The sequence below is a fragment of the Dasypus novemcinctus genome, chromosome 5 (genome assembly GCF_030445035.2).
Source record: "Dasypus novemcinctus isolate mDasNov1 chromosome 5, mDasNov1.1.hap2, whole genome shotgun sequence".
Taxonomy (NCBI): domain Eukaryota; kingdom Metazoa; phylum Chordata; class Mammalia; order Cingulata; family Dasypodidae; genus Dasypus; species Dasypus novemcinctus.
The window spans coordinates 49331812-49343760 of NC_080677.1; the positions used below are offsets into that span (position 1 = coordinate 49331812).

The following is an 11949-nucleotide window of genomic DNA, read 5'->3' on the forward strand; positions in this document are numbered from 1 at the left end:
TATTAGTTAGACCAGTTGATAATAGTTATTTGGTACAAATGCATATTTTAAATCAGTTTTTCCTGTTAACTGCTATTTGTTTCAAATTTCCTTATATTCAAGTGAATTTTCTTGTCTGACATCCTCCTCTAAATCTTTTCTGTACTCATTTTATCATAGATCTCTCTCAGAGAAATCACCCAAATAATCTGTAGCCCTGATACAGTAACAATTGATTTTCTGTATTCCTACTGTTTAAATATGTTTGTGCTTTTTCTGTCACCAGCCTTGGGTTATAAATTCCTCAGTACTAGTGACTATGATTTCCCCTTTGTTGACTCTGAAACAGTTCTTGTTCAGCAGGATGCTCAACCCACCCCACACCTAAAGGAGGACAGAACTATTAAATGAGTTGCTTCAGGCCATTTCTTTTAATCCAAACTATCTCTAAATCCTTCTGATTCTACTATAGGAAAGTTTCCTTGATGTCTCCTAACTCTCTTCCCTAACTCCTGTTGGAGATTTGGGCCCTAAGGGTATCAGAAATGAAAGAAAGAGAAAAGGGAGAATGAAACAAAGAGAAAGCAAGAGAGAGAGCTGGGATCAAGTGGTCTGCCAGTAGAGACTCACCAGACAACTTTATTATTTACCAGGGGCTCTCTATATACCCCAGTCTACGTGAGGACAAGCATGTAGTTAACTATTAGCATTACTCATGATCTAAGGAACTCAAAAAATCTCAAGGTACAAAGTCTTAAGTGTTCTATCAAACTACAAAGTGTATGTGCTCACCTTTTCTTTTAGCCTTTAATAGCTTCATCCTGTTTACTGGGAACTATTAATTACCACATTCCTTAGGTTGCAAGCGTAGCCATGGGAACAGCACGTCTCTCTTTGAGAGACCACTATGCCTCAGTTTCGAACAACTCCAAAATAATTGTTACAATTCCTACACCCACCCCCACTGCTAGTATTATCTTTCTAAAACATAGACATGACTATGCTATTTCTCCATTTACATGCCTTTGATTTTACCATTTCTTCACAATTAAATTGATAGTAGAGTAGTTTGCATAATAGTCAAGGCTTCATAACTTGACTTTATGTTTCAACCCTCTTCTCTTTCCACTTCCTTCCTTATGTACTTACCTCTAGTTACCTAAAATATAGCATGCTCTTGTTTGTGTTGTTCATGTTTCCCTAAATAGCCTATGACCACTTGAAGCACCCTCAATCCCCAGATTTACATGTGGAGTTACTATTCATTCTTCAAGACCCTTCTGTAATGGGACTATTATTTCCCCAGAAAGCATTCACAGATGTGCATGGTACTATTTTTGTTCTGTATTCATATCTTGAAATTAGTTTTAACTATAATGTGTTCTAAATGTGAGCCTGTGTTAGTGCAACAGAGTGACTGTTGTTCAATCAAATTTTGGATTCCCTGTACGAGGTGAATAGGAATGACAATGGGCCAAGGGATTTCCAAGAATTCCTTTCTGAACAAATATTTACTCAGTCAGTCTGTGCCTGTCATTTTACCATGTACCAAGCACTTTCATAGTAGGCAGAGAATACAGAGATGAACAAGAAAAAGTCTCTATCCTCATGAGTTTTACATTCTAGAAGAGTATAGAGATTGGCAACAATTTAGAAAAAGAAAAAACAACCAGGTAATATCAATGGGACATATGAAAAAAAGACAAAACAGGGTAATAGGAGAATGATAGAGCATTCAGGAAAGGCCTCTCAGGTGGCAACATATGAACAGAGAGTTAAATAAAATGAAAGATCTCACTAGGAATCTGCTTTTTAAACAGGGGCCCTAAGTGATTCTCAGGTGGGTACTCTCGGGATCACACTTTGAGAAACGCTGTCCTGGGAAATGCATGCTTAATATGATTAAACTCTAAGAGGAAGGGAAGAAGTGCAAGAACACATATTTCACCTGTGACATGATTGCCCTACTCATTTGCAGCAACAAATCCCAAACACCATCCTGATAACTACTGAATCCAAGCTAATTTATTCCCTCCCTATGGCAATTGATTTGTTCTACATTATAGTATGCTCCACACTCTAACTTAGATTACACATAGCTCTATGTGACTCTGCTAAATCATGAACTACTTGAGGGAAGGCTTGTATCTTTTAGTCAGGGTGGCTATTTCTGTGCCCAGCATGCAAAAAATGCTCAAAAAATGCTTGTTTGGTTATTGGTTAGGTGAGTAGGCAGCTGCTTGTTAGTGTAGCAGAGTGGAGGATGCACCGATGCCCTGGCTCAAAGTTCTATTCAGTTTCGCATAAGTGTTCTCTTCATGCCCCACCCATGTTCAAATTCTATAAGACTCCATTCTTTATTAAAAGGAGTTTAGGACCATGCATGTCCTTGAGGACAACTTGGAGCCAGGTCCTTCCACTTAGTTGCCACGTATTCAAAAAGAGATATCTTTCCTTCACTTCTTACCTCGAGGACTCCAGTCGGAGTCATTGCTCTTTCCTTCCCTTTCCATATCCAGTCTCTTCCATCTTTACAAGAAAACAAAAGTCTATAAGCAAGCATCAGTATCTTTCTGACTAGTCTTTTCTGTTTTGTTTTAACTTTGTTTCTGCTTTGACATAAACTGGGGCAGGGCAAAATGAAATAGGAAAGGGAAATATATGCCAAATGAGGCTTCAGGATATAATCCTACCTAATTAGATTTTTTTTAATTCATGCAATAAAGTGCACAAATCTGAAATGTACAACTTGATTAATTTTTGCACATTGTTACATCCATGAAACCACCAATCAATAGATTTCCATCACCAGTTTATGCACATTCTCAGTCAATGACAGCACCCCTCCCCCAAGAAATAGCCACTGTTGTGACTTCTATTCCCATATCTCTTATAATTAGAATTCAAGGAAAAGCCTAATGTCCCACTACTTTTTCCCATTATACCTGAAATTCTGACTTTTATCTTTGAGGTTTTATAGTATATATCCACGAGACATAAGAATTGAGATACTGGGAAGTGGACTTGGCCCAGTGGTTAGGGCGTCCGTCTACCACATGGGAGGTCAGCGGCCCAAACCCCGGGCCTCCTTGACCCGTGTGGAGCTGGCCCATGCACAGTGCTGATGCATGCAAGGAGTACCATGCCATGCAGAGGTGTCCCCTGTGTAGGGGGCCCCACATGCAAGGAGTGCACCCTGTAAGGAGAACCGCCCAGCAGGAAAGAAAGTTCAGCCTGCCCATGAAGGGCGCTGCACACACGGAGAGCTGACACAACAAGATGATGCAACAAAAGAAAAAGAAACACAGATTCCTGTGCCACTGACAACAACAGTAGTGGACAAAGAATAACACGCAGCAAATAGACACAGAGAACAGACAACTGGGGTGGGGGGGAAGGGGAGAAAAATAAAAAATAAAAAATAAAAAAATAAAAATAAAAATAAGAAGAATTGAGATACTGATTTCAGCAATGTACATCTCAGTAGAGAAAGGATCTGAAATGCAGGTGTTTGAAAGGTTACCAGGGTACTGGGTACTGAGGTGGAGGAAGAAAATGATGTCTTGAGAGAAGAGGATCTAAATGAAAAGTCCTCAGTGACCTGCAGGCTGCTTGGGAAAATACAGGAGGAGAAAAGGAATAGATCAAAGCTGGAAAGGGAGAAAGGAAAAAGAGTAGCAAGAGTTAACGTCATATATTGCTCAACAGAAGTCAGTCAGGGACTAAAACAATCAACACCTAGGAATAGCCTTCAAATGGCATTTTATAGTAGTTTGGGGACAATTGGAGGAGCTGTCTCAACCCCAAAGGAACTATAAGGCAGCAAGTGACCCTACCTGTCAACAACTATAACATGTTATTTATTATGGTAAAGCTTATCTGCTTTTGTTGTTTTTGTCTTTCTCCCTCATTTGACTGTAAGCTCCAGGAGGGATCCTGGCTGTTCCCTGCTGTACCACCAGTATCTAGAAGTCCGCCTGGTGCTGAGGAGGTGCTAAATAACCATCAGGTGAAGGAAGAGACCAGTTTCCATTGCCATCATTTGTCAGTGCAAATAAAGAACCCCACCACCTTCTGTGACTAAAAATTAAAAGTTGCCAATGGCAGCTATTTTGTTGGTGATGATAAAATGTATTGCCTATACTTTCTTTTGCTATTATTCTCCAAAATTAACTAAGACTCTCATAATTATAAATGTATTTTAGAAATGGTCTCATTCAAAAGTTTGCACCATAATTATTCAGGCACATATTTCCTATCTCTCCCAAGTCACACGGAGCTGTCTTTTCTGGATCAAAATAGCTCCAAGAGAGAGAGGTGCCTGGAGAGCCTCCAAACAGGACCCAGTGCTGAGGTTAAATGAAAAGGGGCAATGACAGAAGTTTCCCTGAGATGTAAGGCTGTTCTGTTACAGTTGCCTTCCTCTTGTCATCTGCATCTGTTAGAGTGGCCAACCCCAGTGACAGACAAGAAGTAAATGCGAGATTTAACAGATCTCTTCTTGAACAACTGATCTCGTGTAACAAGACTGCAGCAAGCTGTCAGTTCAGTACATCCCTTGTCGCTGGACCTTTTGCATCTTCTCCCAGGCTGTGTTCCTGCTGACCTCTTATCCTTACAAAAAAAGAAAAAGAAAGTGCCAGCTTGCTGTCTGCTTGGTATTTTCTGTGAGACTCCACAGTTTGCAAGGCAGGGACTAAGCATTTCAAATGTATCTTTTCTTCATTTGTTAAAGTGGAACTACTAGTTAGCTAAATGTGAAGTTCTACAGGTTTTCAGGATTAAAGCACAGTTAGAAATACAGACAACACTCTACAAGCACCACACTGAACACAGAATGGCAGAAGGATTGAAAAATAAGTGATGGCAAAATCTTTTATCATAGAAGTAGTGGCTTTATCTGTTTCCCACATGAATGCTCCAGCATTTTCAGAATGTAAAATAGACTAAGTAGTTAACCAATGACCAAAAGAACCTCATATGTTCACCCATTGAGAAAATGTTCTTTGGAAATTTTTTTTTTTTGGCAGCTTTACATATTGGTAAGATTATTTATTGAATTCATCCTACTCTAAAATCAAATTATTGCCTAAACACTTCATGAAATTCTACCACAAAGCCAGTCGAGCTATCCTAATATAAAAAAGAAAGTATCAATCACAATTCCAAGTGTTAATCTTACCATAAACCTAATATTTATTATTTTATCAATTCCTTTTTTACTCATCCAAAACATATCTGCCTCTTTTTCCTTATTTAAGGCAGAGCTCATTTTGTCAGAATAAACCACATATAGGCATCTTTATTTACAAGGTACTTAACAGATAAATTTAGCCTATCAAACTACAATTTTTGTCCAATCCCCACCCCCAAGGAGATAACCTAAGCAAGCATATGAGAGGGAGGTTCAGGCCTGTCTCCTAAATCCCATTTGTTTGCAGAGGCCATATTTTATACATATCAGATTTGAAAAATAAATGGAATTTTCTTAATTTGTTCCCACTTTCTGGCAGTGAGGACAAAAAGAAGATAAAACACTTTCACAGGAAAATGCTTCAGGCCTGGCAAAAGAGTATTTTGCCATGGCCAATAGCACAATAGATGTTAACGGTGAATTTTAATGTCTTTCCATATCCTAAAGATAACCAGGAAATAACGTTTGGTTTACCTTAACCATATTACTGACCCTGTGCATATGCAAAATCTAATGTGATCCAGCAGATGGCATGAGGCTAACTTCAATGCCTTCTGGAAGGCAAAATAGAGTTCACATTCCGAAGGACCCAAATACCAATCTATAGTACATAAAATTATTAAACAATTTTTTAAATCTTTCTCTTTAATTCAGTTTTCTTAGTTGAACATAGTCTTAGAAATACCTTTCACAATTCTTTTGCTGAAGTAAATCTGGATAGTGCTTGTTAAAGCAGATAGCCAAACAAAAACAGAAAAATGTATTCTGTTCAATTTAATCTGCTGGATCTATTTGCTTTTCAATACATAGTCAGCATCCACAGAGCTATTGTTTTTCTTTTTTCTCTCTCTCTCTTACAATTGCATTCTCTTTTATAAAGATTCAACCTGATAGGGCCCAATTACATCAGTAAAATGGATTATCCATACAGTGCAGCATGTTGCCTGAACTCACAACCATCAAAGTGCAGAATGCAAATAAATACAATATATGTATTTATTAAATTGTGGGATGTAAATACAGGGAAGTAACATTAGATAAGAAGGCATGACTACAGAAATACAAATATTAACTCCCTATTGAAAAAGGTGAAACATACTTAAAAAGTTGCAAAAATAAAAATAAAATATATGAAATAATAAAACAAAAGTAAATGTCTTCCAAAAATGGAGTATCTGACAGTGGTGGTACAAAAATGAAGTTTCAGGTGTTTCACATGGAGGCAGTGAAATTTCAATTTTGGCTGCTCAAAAGGACCCTGATTTTTATTGTAGTATTAATTGGAGAAGCTGGAAAACTCTCAAAATGAAAAAAAAAAAAAAAAGGCTGCATTTCATAAATGGACAGTCACAAAATGCTATGGTGGTTTATACCCCCTTGCCAAGACCACCATCTCCATTACTAGCTTTTGATTTTATAACACTGTACTGGGGCATGCTTAGGATGATATCAATATAGTACATTCCTTCAGCCTCACTAAGAAGCTAAAGTAGGCATGTGTTTTTCAGTTATAAAAAAAAGTATAAATGTTTCCTGCTAACTATATCTTGTACCTACTTTCTTATTACAATTAACATGCTATATTGCAACTAGACTGTAAACTCCATGAGAATATACTTTATATCCCTAGTGTCTAGCAGTGTTTGATACTTAGAATGTGTTAACAATGCTGTGAAGTAGAATGTAGTTGATTCAAAAAAATCATCATTCAATCAAAAATGTTCAGTTTAATCACTTATGTATAGCCTTTGTGAGAAGAATGTTTTTACAAGGAACCTCAAGCAATGAAGATGTGGTTTTCTCAGCTCAGACTCTCATGGAGAAGTGGAGATGCCTCCAAATCCCACTTCTTGGGAGTTGCATGTGATTGAAGTGACCATGAATTCATTCAGAACAGCAGGGTCAGTAACCTAATTCAGAAACAGCCAGTCAGGAAGGTCAGTGAAAACTAGCTAACATGCTCCTCTTGGTCTATGGATTTCCTTCCCACCCCACCCCCCCTTTTTCTACCATTTCTAAATGCTTTCTCAAAAGTCCAAACAATTATTTTTACTCAATTTTTTCCCCTTCTTTGACATCTTTCAGATGCTAAAAATTATAATGAAAGTGGAAAGTGGGAGGGAAAACCCCATTCAGGAGGTGTGTGTAAACATAAGATCACGGGACAGGGCTCACCTCAGCCATTTGGGCCCCCCATATATCTTGAGGCAGTCTATGTCCAAAAATTTCAGAAAGCTAATCATTTTCCCTTTTCTGTTGTTTCTTTTGAGTGTTTAAAATTTTTATAAGTAATAGATGGTAGTAATACATTGTTTTACCTTGTAAGACAGTGTCTAAGATCCACCTGCACCCCCATAACCACCTCTCAGTTCCATTTTCCAGCAGAGTAATGGTTTAGAGCTTATTTATTACCCTCCAGATATGTTCTAGGTACATGCAAGCATATACACATAAAAACATGTATGTATTTTTGAAGGAATTATAATCCATATACTGTTTGTCAAATCACACTATAGGTTTTAATGCTGAGTAATATTTCATCATGAGATTGGATCATAATTTATTTGACCAAAACCCATATTGACCAATGTTTAGGTGGTTTTCAGTTTTTCAATCTTAAAGAGTGCTTCTGTGAACACCTTTACTCTGTCTTTGCACACTTAGATGAGGATATCCATTAGGAAAAATTCCTAGTATTGAAGCTGCAGGGTCAAAGGAATAAATATTTAAAATTCTGCCAAGTATTGCCGAATTGCCCTCCAAAACAGTGCACCAAATACCTTTGCCATCAATGGGGTATGCAAACACTTTCCTCCCCACACTCACACTTCCTCTTTTAAATCTCAGGAAAAGCAACTTTACTGTCTTTGTTATTAACTCAGAATAATTAAAAGATTATAAATATTGCCAGATAATTTGTGAAAATATAGGAATGGTGGGAAAGAGAGAAAAGAAAGCTTATTCTTCACACATTACAGGTAACTGTAATTTGTGTTATTTTTATTATATTATTTTTGTAATGACAAAAACACATAGTATAACAAAACATGGAATGATAGGAATATAATCAACATAACTATAAATTCCAGTTTGCTCTGTCTGTGTGTCCCCTGCTTGCTGGGATAAAGAAAGCATGTTGTTGGCTTCAACAAGTTAAAAAAATTTTTTTCTAAGAAGCATTTTTTAAAGAAAACTATTACCCACAATTCTTTACAACTTCTCGGCTCGGTGATGCACCAGTGACAATACAATAAATCTGCTTGTTCATGAGCACCCAATACTGTCCAAGTTAGGAAGGTAGCACTCAACAGCCTGTTATCATCATACATCACCTGGATGTGCTGCTGGTCATGCTCCGGCAAGTGACGCTGTTCTGAATTTTCTCCTTTTTGTCACACACACCTCCAGACATCACTGTCTCATCAAATGTAGTGGGTTCCTGGCCATACTTTCCCTCTTTCTCCCACTCTCCATTACTTCTACTGAGATAAATCTCTACACTTTGACAGAAGGGACTGAATATATAGCCTTTTCCCCTAGCAGTGATCAATATTTGCAGAGAGATAAACCAGGACACAAAGGGTAGATGGGAGCAGTAAGACTGGTCCCTCTCTTCTGTGATTATGTGCCATGTTTGAGGGGTTTCTAACCTCTGCAATGTATTCCATAATAATACTACACATCTTAAAGAGGACATAATCACAAGACAGACATCATCCTGAGGGCACCATAAACACAAACAAGAGATGTTTTTGGGTACAGCTAAGCATCCTAAACCATAAGACCCTTACACTCCTGGGGGAGTCATTATTTATTTGTAATCAAACTCTTCCCAGGCTTTACCCATATGTGGAATCAGAAGGAATTCACAATATCTACACTGACACTAATTCTAATGATAGTCTCCCTTAAAGTCTCATCCAGTTATTTTGGAGAGTTCCTAGGGGATTACCCAAATGTGTTCACCTATTAGTTCCAGTCACAGTTATGATGTGGCATCTGCCATGTTCTCACTCTCGTCTGCTCCAGCCACCTCCTTTGTGACTGCTACCTGCATAGGCACTTAAAGATGACATCTTCATAGTCATGTTTGCCACAGGAACTTGAATGTCTCTGTCAAGGGGACAGTCTCCTGATCTCCCCAACCCTCAAGGGGTTAGTGCAATGCTGTGTTCCTTGAGGAAGTGGAAGAATGCTCTCCTGCCCAACACTGTTTCTACTTCATGGAAACAACTCCATTACTCTCAGCCTCTTGTGTTGGAAGTGGGCCACCCAAGAGCAAAAGAAGTGGCTTGGACCTCTTCACTCCTGTTTCCCACTTTTCTGAAGACTACTTCCACTCATGCCTATCAACTCTTGCAAACAGAAGCCTGGGGGCCCCCAACGCTTTTGGCTCATCGGTCTTCCTCCTAAGTTGCTTCTTTTTGACACATTAGATATCTAATGCAATTCCATGGCCTAAGAGGTTATATGCATAGTTGCATTTTGTAAATCATGTGAGAAGTAGGCATATGTAATTAGTTTTCACTAACTAAATTATCATGACCTTCTAGAATTACTTTCTATACAAGGTTTTTTTTTCCTGAATATGTGTAGTTTTATATGTATACATTGAATTAGAAAGGTTGTGGGTTAACAGGAGAATCATGCAGAAAATACAAAGATCCCATTTAACCCCCCCCCCCATTTTTAACACTTTGCATTAGTATGGTACCTTTGTTACAATTGATGAAAAATATTATAATAATACTATTAAGTCATCCTGTCTGTGCAACTTCTATTAGGGTTCACTGTGTTATACAGTCCTGTGTTGCTGCTGTTGTTGTTGTTAATTTTTATTCTGGTAACATATATACAACCTAAAATTTCCCCTCTTAACCACATTTAAATATATAATTCAATGTTGCTAATTATGTTCAAAATTATATGCTACCATCAACACTACCCATTACCAAAGCATTTCCATCTCCCCAAACAGAAACTCTACACCCATTAAGCATTAACTCCCCATTCCCTACCCTCTCTCCACTCCCTGGTAACCTGTATTCCAATTTCTGACTCCATATTGTTTCAAATTATTAAGATCATACAATATTTGTCCTTTTGTGTCTGGCTTATTTCACTCAACATGATGTCTTCAGGGTTCATTCATGTCACACATGAACACTCCATTTCTTTTTATGGCAGAATGTTGCATTGTGCATATTTTCTTTATTTTGTGTTTATTCATTCATTTGTTGATGTACACTTGGGTTGCCTCCATCTTTTGACAACTGTGAATAATGCTGCTATGAGCATTGGTGTACAAGTATCTGTTTGAATCTCTGCTTTCACTTATTTTGGGTATATATTATATATAGAAGTGGGATTGCTGGGTCAGTTTATTGTTGTTGTAATCTTTTGCTTCTAAGGCAAAAAACATTATTAGTGTAAATATTAAGAATTAAACTTTGTTTTTCAGATACAGTACAGTAAGTTTGAAGAGGAAATTCAATCCACAACAGAAGAAATAGCACTCTTCAATAACAGAGGGGTTTAAGGGCAAGTTTTAGTTGAATTTGTCTGGTTTCTCCTTGAAAATCTTCCTTTCCACAAGGTTTTGCTTTGGACATCTCTGTCAACATTCTCCAGGAAATCCCAGCAGTGTCTGCGCTGACAAGATGGCTTAAATTACACATGCCCAGACCATTTCCAGGCTACTTGCACCTGGAGTTTTTGAACCTTACTAACTTGGCATCTGATTTCTCTGGATCTTCTGCAGATTGGACAATTAGATGACTAATCTCTTTGTGGGCAATCTCTTTGCCCTTTGTCATGGCCTCTTGCAAGTGATGCAATGATAATCTCACTCTCTGCAAGATTCACACACACACACACACACACACACATACAAAATAGAGGTCAGATATGTTGTTCACCTCCAAGTCTACAAATCCAGGGATGTAACCTGTGCACATCTGTCAGGCAACCAGCTCATCAGTGTCAAGGTACATGTAAGAGTGAAGTATGGTCCAGTCCTGGTGATGCCACACTAAGGCAGGCAGAGTCATGGTAAACTCTCGGACAGCTTCTATTCTTGGATGAAAGATGAATTCTCTTCTTTAGCATCAGTGCTGTGTGCAAGATAACAGTTTCCATTCCAAACTGGGATATTATGTCTTTGATGGTGCCGACACCACATGACTTTCAGACATCAAAGTTCTTGCTAAGGAAAGAGTCGTTTTCTTCAGTACGGCATATTCCCTTTATAAGAACTGCAATATAACTCTCCAGGATTTTAACTGGGCTCCCATGTTTCAGGTACATTCTACACAATATCCTAGTGAACGGATATATTTCTCTGGGTTAAAATCTTTGGCAGAAAGAACAATAGAAAAATGAGTCACCAAGGATAAAGGGATGGATAGGCATGTTTTCACCCATGAGGCAGCATTTTCTCGGCAGCAGATTCCTTAATGTAGCTGTTGTGCAAGTGTAGCAACAATCCCACAGGACTTCTCTATCTGAGTCCTTTTCCATCATCCCCACCTGAGCACCAGCTGAGTGACAGTGCACATCATCCACCCCACCACAACCCCACGCCGGGGGCTGCTTCCAGCTCCCCCCCCTCCCCCACCCCCAATTCTTCCCAGCCCCACCAACCTCTGTTTTCATTTATTTTTTTAAATCACTGCTTTGTATATTCCAACGTTCACAATTTTTACCATATTAGAGCATTCTGTGTTCCTGTCAGGAGTGTTCCATGTAAAATCGCTAGCGAAGACGGAAGAGGCACA

The 11949-nt window shown here is 38.4% G+C and overlaps 1 pseudogene; it reads right to left on the minus strand.

Moving 5' to 3' along the window:
- Positions 1-10869: 10869 nt before the first annotated feature.
- LOC131278409 (putative DENN domain-containing protein 10 B) lies at positions 10870-11695 on the minus strand (annotated as a pseudogene).
- Positions 11696-11949: the final 254 nt, after the last annotated feature.